The sequence below is a fragment of the Sciurus vulgaris genome (genome assembly GCF_902686455.1).
Source record: "Sciurus vulgaris genome assembly, chromosome: 9".
NCBI lineage: Eukaryota > Metazoa > Chordata > Mammalia > Rodentia > Sciuridae > Sciurus > Sciurus vulgaris.
The window spans coordinates 125,501,854-125,515,379 of NC_136469.1; the positions used below are offsets into that span (position 1 = coordinate 125,501,854).

Consider the following 13,526-nt stretch of genomic DNA (forward strand, 5'->3'; position numbering starts at 1 on the left):
ATCCTCCCACAGTAAACATTCAGTTCAGTTTAGCTATTATTATATTCCATTACTAATAGCACTGGGGATCAAACCCATATCTTGGTGCTTGCCCGGCAAGTGCCCTCACAGAGAACTACATCACCTGCCTTTCTGATTTTATTTTGAGGCAGGGTCTCCCTATGTGGTGAGGTTGACCTCGGATTTGTGGATCCTCCTGCCTCAGTCTCCACAGTAGCTGGATTATAGCCATGTACCACTAAGTCTGGCTATTAGTATTTATTAAGGGCTTAACTTGTACCAGACCCTGATACAAGGCCTTTACTAATCTTACTGATATCATAACAATCCTGGATGTAGGTACTATTATCCCCATTTTGTGGATGAAGAAAATGAGTTATGGAGATTTTTAAGTAATTTTATGTAGTTGTCACAGAAATGCTAAGTGATAGGGTGGGAATTGAACCTAGAAAGTCTGGGTCCAAATCCCTACTCCCTTTTAACCTACTATGACTACACAACAGTACCTCTCACGTCATTTTATTTAAATTATGGCAGGTCAGGTCAGTGATAGAGAAAATTGACAGCAAAAGTCTAGAACAATGGACAATGAGTGTTTCTAATCAGGGCCTGGAATTTTTCTTTTTGCATAAACAGAAAATATCATTGGAAAAATAGCAAAAATGAATATTGAGACATACCCTTATGTATCCAGGTCCTCCTGGAAGAAAAGCAAAACAATCCCAAATCTTTGGATATCAAGAGACAAATCAAGAATGTCACAATAAAAATAGCTCTTCCCATCTCTGAAAAAATGCTTATCTTGATTAGTTATTGAGGGAGCAGTAATACCCAGTATGTGCAGTGGCACTGCTGAGGGACAAATTCAGTTTACCTTCTGGATGGTAATATTGCCACGTGTATCAAAAGCCTTAGCAGGCATGACTTCCTACTCAGTAATTAAAATTCTAGAGTTTATTCTATACAAAGAAATATATACACATGTTCATGTAAGCATTATCTAAACAAAAAATTGAAAAGAATCCTAAGAAGGAATTTATTATACATATGGCCACGTGAATTTATTCTAAGGAATGACCATGCATGTGGGCAAAGTTTGATCAGCACAGCTGTTCACAATAGTAAACAGTAAATAATAGCAACATGCTTTGGTTATGGCTAGATCGGGGCCTCACACAGTGTTGTTAGAACTCAGTCCTTCTCTCACCGTCTCTTTGTGTCTGGTCTGTCTCTCCTCCTAATTGCTGCATTTCCAGGAATGTTCCTCCCATGTGGCAGTGGCAAACATGTCCACAAAACGTTTCTATCTCCACCCTCAGTAAACTCGCCAATTGCCTTTTCAATAAGAGATAAAATAAAAGGCCCGGGTCTGTGGAGATGGGGTTGTGGCTCAGTGGTGGAGCACTTGCCTAGCTTGTGAGAGGCACTGGATTCAATTCTCAGTACCCCATATAAATAAATAAAATGAAGGTCCATCAACAACTAAAAAAAATTAAAAAAAAAAAAAAAAAAAAAAAAGGCCTGGGCCTTATTTTCACTGGCCACCTTGAGCTCATGTACCCATCCCTGGTTCAAGCAAACTGACCTGCGAATGGAATGCCCTGGTTATGCTGGGGCCATGGGCCCATCACTGGAGCCAGGATGTGGGGTCCATCTAGATGGCACGGAGTCAGAGAGGGGCGAGGAGGCTCCCTAAGAGTCAATGGGTTTCCATGAAAAAGGAGTAGGGGAGGGTGCCAGGAAGATAACAGATCACAGCAGCGAAGAAACAAAAACAGTACCACAGATTTCAGTTTGCTCAGATGCTGGCTCATCCCGGCTGGGAAGAGCATTCCCAGTCTCGAACCATGTAGGACTCTTGTGGTTGCAAGTGACAGGAAACAAAGAGAATGTACTGGCTCACATAACTGCAAGTCCAGAGGTAGGTTCCCAGTGAGCCTCAGCCACCCAGGATTTGGCTCTCCCATCTCTTCAGTGGTGCTGCTTCATGTCCAGCCTCCACCCGAAGGCCCCTGGCAACTCTGGATTCTCTCCCCACAGTGACAAATGCCTCTGGTGGGTCAGATCCTCATCTCTCCATATTTTGCCTGGTGTCATCCAGGGACAGACTGTCTTTTAGTGTTTGCCACACAAGTCTTTGTGATTGTCACCTCTTTCATTAGCCTGGATTGCATCACAGACACGCCCCTGACCAATGTGGCTGGTCTGAGGGATGAAGTATGATGATCGACTTGAGCCAGGCAGAGTTCATTCCTGGGCAGAGTCCGTCCCATCCAGACTCCACCAGGAACAGAAGAGGGCATCTTCCCAAGGAAAAGCCAGGCGGGGAAGGGAGTCATCCATGCGACACAGGGAACCAGCAATGTCCAGCATAATCTAGAGCAGCCTGACATACTTGAAGCCCTAGCTACTGTTCATTTCTGAATGGTAATATGGATTGAAAGGACTTCTTGCTTGTGAACTAGTGTATCCCCATGAAGAAGTGCAAATTTATCACGGGTTTTCAACCACATGGCATTTTAAACCTTTCAAAAGGGCTGCTGCTATGAAAAGGGCAGAAATGACCAGAGCACCCAGCAAGGGCCCTCCAGAGCCCACAGGCAGCTTCTCTTCTCTTGGGCTCTAATAACCTGAAAACGGGATTTTTTAAAAAATGAATTTACATGAAATTTTGTTTAGGGAAACATATGGAGCTTTGAAATGTCAGCACACTGGGAGGAAAGCAGGAAGTGCAGAGAGTTTGGTGCTCTTCTTATTTACAGAGTGGGTTCAAAGTCGTGCTGGATTAGCAAGAAAAACAAACAAAGTGATCTGTGTCTGCTCTGGGTGACATCTGTCCACTAGGACAGTCACTTGCTTTTGGAGAAGACACAGGCTAGGAATCAGATGTTTTCTTTTTGTTTCCAGAAAGCTGTTTGGAAGGATCCTCCAGAGCCAGCCTCTGATGTGATAACAAGAAAACCTCAGTAGCGGACAGCTTAAGGGGGAAAATCTCCAAGGTGAGTGTCTTTGCAAATGAGGGAGAGCTGTGAAGGTCAAGTGATTAAAATGCTCTATGCAGACAACAGCGGGACTTGGCACATGATGTGACTGACTGATCTGTTTTCCCATGTGGCAACTGCTACGGAAAAATTCCCCATCTTGTCTCACGTGAGTCAACAGAGTGCTGCAAAAGTGTCATAAAATGTCATCGAGCACATTTCTGCCACCAGGGCCCAGGAGATGATAATGGTGGTGGTGGAGAGAGGAGTGGTACCAAAGGAAGCCCTCTACTTGGCCACAGAAGGTGTGCCACATTGGGGAAATGGATTCCCAGGAGACCTGCACAGGATGAGCAGAAGGACAAGGACTCCCAGCACCTCCTGTGGAGAGTCCTGCTGTGACTTTCTGATGTCTCACCACAGTCACGACATTTCCCAGAATCCCACCACCTCTCCAGGACCTGCCTTAACAGGCAGTAAAAGCGAGACTTCATTTTTCTAATCTCATTCCCACCAGGAGTCTTTTATCTGCCAGATTTTCTAAGCCCAAGACCTCGGCCCTGTGAGATCACAGGAGCCCATAAATGCATGTGAGTCTCAAAAGGAAGCAGTTATTGCTCTAAACTACACAAAGGAGCGCTACAAAAGCCAAGTTAACCAACGCTTACGGAAATGCACACGAGGCATAAAACTACAGCAATTTCATCTGCTTCTGAATTAATTGTTGGTACAAACTTCATTACATCCAAAACCAGCTTTAAGGTTAGGTTTTATTTCACTTTAAAAGAATTCCCAAGTGTATGGTGACTGCTGGAGAATCAGAGCCAATTGCAGATTAAATGAATCGCTCACTGCCAAATGATTTCAAAAGCATCATTATAAAATTACTTTGAAAAAATTTCAGCCAAAATAATGTCTCATGTGGAAGGAAAGTGCATTCAGGTATCTGTGCAAAGATGTGAGGTCACACCTTCAAAAGAAACAAAGGACAGGGTGGCAGTGCTGGCCTGGGATCTCTGGTTGCTTATTGACAGGCATGCTTTATTGCAAAGGTCCTTCTGTCCAGGCATCAAATCAGCCCTGCATCTCTACACCAGAGCAGTGCAGGGACTGGGGTTCACAAGCCCGGGAGAGTAATCCCAGATCATTCAGCAGCAGGGCAGTGAACACCCATGGGCCTACTACATCCCAGGAACCGTTCTGGGTGCCAAGAACACAGCTGTGAAAACAAATCCTTGTACCAGTGGAGCTTACAGTCTAATGGGACAAAGACTGTCACCCAGTAAGTTAGAAATGCAATCTGTCCCATGGAGTCAGTACTGAGGGGAGCAGCAGAGCCGAGAGGGAAGATGGTGAGGGTTGCCACTTTAGACGCAGTGGCCTGGGCAAGGCCTTGCTCAGCAGAGAACCAAAGCTGGAGAGGAAGAAGCACACAGATAGCTGAGGGAAAATCATTCCAGGCTGAGGGAAAGGGAGGTACATCGGCTCTGAGTCACAAAACGTGGGCAGTTTGAGGAGCAGTGAGGACAGGGCCGTTGCCCAGGAGTGCACGAGGCTGAGACCAGCCTGGGCTGAGGGGAGAGAGGGATCTGCAGGCAGGCGAGGTGGCCTGGCGAGCCGACGTAAGGAGTGCATTCTGAGTGGTGTGGGAAGCCACAGAGGCAAAGGGATGGCAGAATCTAATTTCTAGGTCAAAAAGATTTCTGTGGCTATAGTGTCAATCCCACGAAGGTAGTGGGAACAGAAAGCAGGAAAACCAAAGTTTCTGTACTGTGATGACTGTGACCATCGCTACTGTAGTCACCCAGATGAGAGGCAGTGGACAGCTGGGTGTGGTGGAGACACTGAGAAACGATAAGATGCTGACAGCATGAATTATTTTATTATTATTATTTTTTTAGTTGTAGATGGACACAATATCTTTATTTATTTCTTTATTTATTATTTATTTTATGTGGTGCAAAGAATCGAACCCAGTGCCTCACATGTGCTAGGCAAGAACTATACCACTGAGGCACAACCCCAGCCCCAACTATGAATTCTTACTTGTTCTGTGCTGACACTTCCCACCCCTCTCCACACTTCATAGTCCATACTTCATTCAGAGGACACAGAAGCAAAACAACCCCAGAGCAGGAAAGGGTGCCTCCAGGAGCCCCCCATTCCCACCAGTGGACCTTCCACCCTCCTGCCTTGACCTCCCGTGTGCCATGTCCACGCCTGAGTCTCCAAAGCCTGCTGTCCTGGGAGATGAAACACACCCAAGGTGAAAGCAAGCTGCTCATGGACACTGAAGTGGAAAAAGAGCTAGCAACGCTTTTGTTTTAGGAACCAGTTACTGGGGATTTCTTGTGCCCTTGCTTCCAGCGGCTTCTCAGGAGGTCACAACCTGCCTTTGCTGGTTGAGCGTTAGTCTCCCTGGCACCCATTTCTTCAGGGATACTCCATTGTTTCCAGAAGCACAGATGGTTTTTGCTCCTGTGAGCGAAGGCTGAGGTTGAGGAGGACGGACTTTTACTGAGGCCTTTTGGTGCTCGGCTTCCAGGGGGCTCACCGCGCTGCCAGGAATGTGCTGGGCAGCTGCAGGTTGTGGGAACAGGACTGGCATTGGGCAGGGGTTAAAAACACATTTTAATAGTATGAAAGGGGTACATGCCTGTTCAAAAATATCCACATAATAAGAAAATATTTTAAAGGTAAAAGTAATCATTCTTATTCCTTAAGGTGAAATTGCTGGGAATGGCTTGATTTATGGCCTTCAAGATTTTAGGTGTGTGTGGGTCTCCTGACATTGAAATAAATATATTTTAACATGTTCACTGGGTGATGCACGTGCCCTGTAAAGTTTGACCTTGTCCTTGACCTTTCTGTGAACACCAAATGTGTATATATACATATAGTTTTGCATACACATATTTGTACAAATTAAACACATACATGTAGAAAGGGATTCATACAACACAAACTTGTTTTGTTTGTTTTGTTTCGTTTTTGGTACTGAGGATTGAACCCAGGACCACTTTACCACCACCCTACATCCCCAGTCCTTTTCGTCTTTTATTTTGAGATTGTGTCTTGCTAAGTTGCTGAGGAGCCCACTAGGCTGCTGAGGCTTTCCTTGAACTTGGAATCTCCTGCCTCCCAAATTGTAATGCTGGAATTGCCATTTAACTTCTTTATGACTTGCTTTCCCCCTTGGTCTATACAACAAAAATCCTAAAGTGTTCCCTGAGGTGGTGGTTGTGAGGACTGAAACCATCTTCCTGAGGGAAAGTGCCCAATTAGAATTGGTGGTTCCATAATGATGAACGTTCAGTTGTGTTCTGACTGGCCTCACTTTGGGATCTAAAAATACAATATTCTAAGACAAACATCCTTTGTTCCAGCTGGGGCATGGAAGGGGTGTGGCTTGTATTTAGGTGGGCTATTCGAGCAACACTGCACAACTTAGGAATGCAGATCAGTGTGGCTCCTATTCTGGTCACTTATTGCTATGACAGGAAAACCAAGTTTGAATCTGCTTTAGAGACTATAACCTCAAACTGTGTTGGATGTTTTTACCTTTTGATTTTTAATTTTGATATAATTTCCAACATAGACAAATTGGAAGAATAGTATAAATATTTTACTCATGTACCCAAAATGTTACCATTTATCACATTTGTTGTATACACACATACACAGACACACATACACACACACACATTTTGTCCTGAACCTTTTGAGAATCAATGTTACTAGTATGATCAACTTCTCCCAGTTTCCCTGGGACTGTCCTGATTATAACATTGGGAGTCCTGCATCTTAGAACAATATCAATCCCAAGGAAAACAAAATGATTGATGGTCAAAACCAATTTGCCCATTTACCTGTAAGTACTTGTGCATCTGTACAGAAAACAAGGACTTAACCACAGTACCATGACTGAAATCTGGAAATTAGCTTTGAAACAAAATGCTGTTCAGTCTATGAACTCGTGGATTTTGTCAACCTTCCCGACAGTGTTCTTTATGAAAGGGAAGTCCCAGTCATTGCTGTATTTGCTTGTCATGTTTCTTCTCTGGTCCAGTTCCTTAGTATTTATCTGCCATGACCTTGATGTTTGTGAAGATGATAGCCAAATATGTGTCCTGTCCCTCAGTTTGTGTTTGCTTGACATGTTCTCTTGATTGATTCTTGTTATTTATTTTTGGCAGGAAAATCACAGAAATAAGGTCTATGGTGTTGCTTGATCTCATCAGTTGTATTAGCTGTGATCACTTGATGGAGGGGTTTTCTGTCGACTTTCTCCACTGTATAGTCGTGATTTTCCTCTTTGTAATTAATGGATGTGTTGTGGGGAGATATTTGGAGATTATGTGGATATCCTGCTTCTAATTAATCTCTCCCACTTTTGTAACCACTGTTGACTTTTGCCAAGTTGGTTCTTTTTCTGATAGGTTGGACTTCCTGTTTGAAAATATTTAATGGAGTCTTTATAAAAAGTGCATGGGTTTATGGAGGAGATTGCAAATTATAGACAATTACAATATAATGTAGCAACTTCTCTATTAAAAGAAAGTAAATCAGAGGCTGGAACCTAAAAGCCCCTGGGCCAAATCCAACCCAATACCTGTTTTTATAAATAAAGTTTTATTGAAATACAGCACCCCGATTGCTTGCTTTCCTATTGTCTGTGACTGCTTTTGCATTGCAATGGCATCTGAGAAGTTGAAATTGAGACCACAGTGACCACAAAGCCTAACATCTTTGACTCTTACTGAAAAAGTTTGCTCACCCAACCTGCAAGGCCTGGGGTCAGAGCTTTGCTGAACTGAACTTCAATTCAGTTTGACTCACACATAGGGAGCATCATCCACTCATCCACCGTGTGGGCCCTGGGAGAAGGGAGGAAACACAGTCATGTGCCTAGAAACTAATAATATGTAGGGCTCCCAATTCAGGCTACCACACACTTCAGAGGTGTCCTGCCATCTCTAACTCAAAAGAGATTAACTTTTTAAAAAGGTATAACTATATATTATCAAGAAGAAAGAAAACCATTCCAAGTTACAGTAATTAACTACAATTACCCATAATTAGCCTGGTCAATGCCAAGTTGCAGAGAATGTCCTTTTTATTTCTAGCTCATATTGGGTATAACAAAACTTCAGGAATCAAAAGAATTTGAACAACTCTTAAAGTGTGTAACATGAAGACAAAGTCTGTTTTTGGCATCAGGTTTATTAAAGGTAAATAGTAGCAGGCTAAAAGTATCTATTAGTCATTTACATGTGAAGTCATCTTTATTTCCAGAATGTATTTTGCAGAGTGAAGCTCCCTACCCCCAGCAGAGTGAGGCTTATGTATTGCTCAGAAAGCTGTGTTTTGTGATAGGAAGAGGAAATTCTGGAAAATCAATTAAGAACTCAAAGTAACTTAATCTTGTTGATTGTTCTCTTCTATGGGCACACCCATGTGGTGCTGGAATGACCAGCTCCAGGAAAAGTCCTGCTTTTAAGGCCAAGCTTATATGATTAAAGAAGAGGTAAGAGTTAAATTTCTTTCTTGTAAATTTTGGCCACAAAAAGTTGATGTAAATTTTTCTAAAGCCAAAGCAATGATTTCTTATTGGTAAAAGCCATCTGTGGGAGATTGCTGCTTAAGATAGTCTTGGGATGAGGAGGTGAAAAGAACGTTAGTGAGCCAGAGAGTTCTTACTAAATAGAGCTCTTTGCTCATGAAAAAGACTTGAGGCTCTTGGAAAGCCTGTGACTTTAAAGCAGGTCAAGCAACCGGAACACTGGCCAGAATGGGGAAGAACATGGACAGGAACTCCAAAGGCAGCATGGTGGAGATGGAAAAGCCAAGCAGGTGGGTAAGGATGAGACCCAAGCCCAGAAGCCTGTGCCCAAGACACTCCCAGAGCAGAGACTAAGCACAGGCAGCAAAGGATAGACCAATAGGCAGGAGTGGTCCCCTGTAACTCCCTCCAGTCTTAGCACAGTGCCTCAGAATACCTTGCTGAAAAACAAAGCTAATGCCCTTTTGCCCAGAGATGTTGGGGATAGGATATTTGAAATAATTGAGTATTTAACTTTCTTAAGAGTTCTTAAGTTTCTTGCATTCCAATTTAGAGTTGCCTGAGCATATTCACATACATAAATTTGTTTTATTATCACAGATCACTAGAAAATTGCCATTATTGGCTCCTTTATGCAGATAGGAAAATCTAGGACCAGAGAAGTGAAGTGACTTGCCCAAAGTCAGCCTATCCTCCAATGTGGGCTCTTGACTTGAGATCTGTGCCTTTCTCAGGGTACTGAAAGGGCTGTGATTTTTCGCCTTGTTGAGGTGCATCAGGAAACTATTCATCAAGGTGGATGGAGAGAGAGAGACTCTAACGACTGGGTGCCTACAAGGCTGGCAGTGTGCAGAGGACAAACAAGGAGTTTGAAGCACTCACAGCCTGCAGGAGTGGGGAGCAGTTACCACCCTAAGAGCCAAAGGCAGAAAGGGAGGGTTCAGGGTTCTGCAGATCACTGGGGGTTGGAGCTGCAAAGGTTAGGGTTCCTGGCAGTAGTGACTCAGGAAGCCATGGAGGTAGTGCCACTGATGGACACTCAAGAGAGGAAGAAGAAGGGAGCAGACACCTGGCCTCCTTCCCTGCTGGCTCTGAGGGGTCCAGCCAGCGCCTGCCACTGGCCCCTCTGGGAGTCAGTCAGAGTGAGACCATCCACATGGGTTCTTCCTCATTGGGGTGCGGCAGGGCAGGGGGTAAAGATCCAGGAGTGGGTAGGAAAGGAGTGGGGCAATAAAAAGGGAATTGCTAGCACCCAACTTTCACAAAATTGGAACAATCTAAGGAATGTCTAAAACTACAATTAAGTTGAACATACTTTACACAGGCTCAGCCCCCATAATCTATTGTCCGAAACCCTTTGGACCAATATGCTCTAGAATTCAGAATATTTTGTATTCTAGAAAGATACAAAGAACAATTAACAGAGAGCATAAACTGTTTGTTATATAATCTTCCCCAGCAGGGTCTGGGGTAGAACCTGTAATAAAACATGTTCAGATTTCTGCAACAAAAGTCATGAGTATTCACTCTGAGATAAATATTGATTATAAACAACTTCTCATTAGCTCAGGTCAGTGTTTGCTACCACATAAATTTGAGTGTGCAACTTGCCTTTCGAAATTGAATTTTAAGGTCATTATGGTGAACACTGGTTGTCATTGGATCATCTTTTACTATCGAGTTTCACTCATGTACATTTTTTTCTGGATTCTAGAAAAACAAGAATTTGCCTTATATCATTTTCAAAAATTATTAAAGACAAAAAAGGATGGCAATTCTCTTCAAACAAGTCTCTGTCCTGGAAATGATTCACAGCAGGATTCCTTTAAATAGCAAGCATCCTGGTGCTTATGATCTGGCATTGCTGACAACCGACGGGATTACACACTACTCTTCCTGAGTGGCCTTGAGCGACCTGTGAAGGACGGCCCCTGAAGGTGAAGAGGACGGCTCCCATCTCTGTACCCCCAAAGGGGTGGCGTTGTCTGCTAATGCCCAGGATCAGCAGAGTGAGGAATGGCTTCTTGGAATTCAGTGGGGACCATGGTGGTGATTTTGCTGGCAGGAATTCCTGGTCTCTAAAGCTCTGAAAACCACAGTTCTCAGAACGACTTAACAGGAAGCCTCACCCAGTAACAGAGGAAGCTGAGGAAGGAAGGGAAGATGGCAGTGCGGGGGGAGGGTCAGCAGATGGAACAATAAGCGAAGTCACTGGCTTGGGACTACGTGGCCAGGGAAGCACCCCACCTACGCCTCGCTGGCTGCTCCTGGGGCTCTGCCAGGCACCCCACGCTCCTGCTGCCCTGGATCACTGCTCACTTCCCAGCTGGCTCGGAAAAGTCCTCCCTGAGGACTCTTGTACCCAGGGTTCCCTGTCTCTGGGCCGCTCCCTCTCCCTGCTCCTCATCACCTCCAATTCCTCCACTCAGCCACCACCATCCTTCAAGACCTTCCAGGCCAAGGCTCATCTCAAGATGGCCTTGCTGCCATCTTGTCCCTCCTGCCACCCACAGAGTGGTTTGAACTTTCCTCATAATAGCCTTGTTTGGAGGAATTTATACCCTTTACAAAATTAAATGTTATGCTCATTTACTACTTTTAATTCATTAATTCATCAAACATTAAAAAACCTGCTCTGCCTAGTACAGTGTTAGGCCTGGGGGCCTGAAGATGAATCAGAGAGTTCCTGCATTCTGGAGTTTCTAGTCCAGTGGGAGAAAGTCGGCAGTATCAGAACAAGGCAGTCAAGAGCATGAGCGGGACATGGCGACCAGCTCTGGAGTCTGCTGGGGGTGGTCAGGAAAGCTGAAGCCTCAGAGCCAAGTGGGAGGGAGACGACTGAACTGAACGGTGGGTGAAGGGTGTTCCTGGCAGAGAACAGTCATGGCGTGGGGCCAGAGCTGGAGGATCAGGACGTGTTCCGAGAACGGCTGGGAGTCGAGTGTGGCTGCCACAGAGAAGTGGAGTTGGGGAGCACGCTGGAGAAGGGGCTGGGGAAGGGCGAGCGGGACAGCAAGCAGAGGCCTGATCATGAAGGCTCTTACAAACCTCTTGGAGGAATTTAGGCAATTGAGTTCAGTGCTTCTAAGTGACCTGCATAAAGGAGACTTTGATCAAGTTCCAGGAATCCCAGACTGAGGTCTCACAAAGCAGACTCTGAGACAAAGTCTCAAGTGCAAGGAGGTTCATCAGGAGTGATCCTGAGCTTCATTAGGGAAGCAGGTGCTATGACATGATGAGTGTCCTCCACAGTCTGTATGTAAATTAGCACCCTGTGGGACTGGAGGGTGTGGCGGACCTAAGAGCGAGGGCCTTCGCACCGGAGGTGTGCTTTCCAAAGGGATCGTGGGTCCCTGCCTTCTCTTCTCCAACTCATGATGTGACCGCTCACTCTGACGTGTGTTCTAGCCATTGTCATCTGACACTCTGCTTTTGGCCATCAGAGGCCCAAAGCAATGGGGCTGCTCAATCTTGGACTTGAACCTCCAAAACTGTGAACTCTGTAACCTGTTTTCTTCATACTTAGCTTCTGTCAGGTATTTGGTGTTGTAATAAAAAGCTGACAAGCAGAGTGGGGAGGTAGGTCAGAAAGTGGGTCGGGAAAAGGAAGGCAAAGTACATTGAGAAGCAGGGTGCTACTGTGGGCAGCCTAGGCCAGACCTCTGGAAAACTGGAGAATATGCTTGAGAATCATCCCATCCCAGGATTGAGGAGGCTAGCGTCCTACCCTCCAGCTCCCCTCAACCACTGCTGAGGGCTGCTTTCTTGGGTGTCAGCCCCCTCTCTGCTGCCTGTCCTATTTGAGGGCACACAGGGGAAATCCCTTCCCCTTCAGGCAGACAGTTATAGGTGCCTGGAGAAGCCTTGGTCAGCAGGGGAGGAGGGATGTGGGTGGGACCAAAGTATCTGCTACATCTGCTGATTCAAACAGAATAATGTTGGCAAACATGGTGGGTATTGGGTTTTCACTCTTGTTTTGAGTCAGGGCAGGAAAGACGTGGCACACTCAAGAGGGAAACAGAAGAGGGTTTGACCAAGGGATTACAGAGGTGAGAGCCACAGGGCCGGGAAGCCCCAGGAACCAGCAGCAGAGGGAAGCCAAGTCAGTGCTCCTAGATTCCAAGGGAAGGGAGCCTGGCCTCCTCCTGACCCAGGTGGGACAAGGCTCCAGAGTTTCCCAGAGAGCTGGCTGCACTGCTCCGCCACGCAACTTGCCCATCAACACACTTGTCCCGCTTGCCCTCCTTTCCCTGACCCACTTCACTACTCCTGGTAAATAGTCCTTCTTGGATTTGCCTCCCAATTTACCTACTTGCTCGATGGTGAGAGTTGGAGTCAGGGGAAGAGGTTGCTCAACAGGAGTTGAGCAGGTAGAAACTGCAGGCCTGCCAAATTTCAGCTTGCTTGGCAGGAAGCTGAAGGCAGATACACTGTGTGCTCTTGCCCAGTTCCCAGCCATAGAGGACAAGGAAGCCCCAGGAATGACTGACTGGTCAAGAGAAGCATCTCCCAGGGCATGGAGCACGGAGAGAAGTGGAGAGCACTTGGCAGTGTCCACACAGGTAATGTACCACCAGAACAGTCACTGCTTGGTGACCCGCTGCTACATTGCCCAACCATGCCTTCTGTTTGTGAGTTCCTCACCATTTATAATCATTTATTCAAAGACCCTATATTTCCTTGGCCCCCAAATGACTGGACCAGTTGAGCAGAGCAGGTGCCCATATCCATTCTCTATTGAGCCAGGAGTCCAAATCTTATTTTTACAATCAAAACCCAGTGCTCACTTTAGGACCCCATGTCTTTCCAACAAATAAGAAGTAATTGCTGCTCAGCTATGACCAAATTGTTCATGTTCACCATAACATCTTTGTAATAGTTTAGTTGATTCTTGGAGTCAGCAACCAAACTCCTTGATTTCTGGAGGTCCCTGTTAGCTTTGATTTCTTAATAATGAGCTGACTTGAGGTGTCACTTTTGAA

The 13,526-nt window shown here is 45.4% G+C and overlaps 1 long non-coding RNA gene across 1 annotated transcript; it reads left to right on the plus strand.

Moving 5' to 3' along the window:
• Window positions 1–2,854: 2,854 nt before the first annotated feature.
• LOC306669423 lies at window positions 2,855–11,348 on the plus strand. The gene is made up of 3 exons (XR_013766112.1): window positions 2,855–2,999; window positions 8,458–8,508; window positions 10,259–11,348. It is a non-coding gene; the product is annotated as an uncharacterized lncRNA (long non-coding RNA).
• The last annotated feature ends 2,178 nt before the right edge of the window (window positions 11,349–13,526 follow it).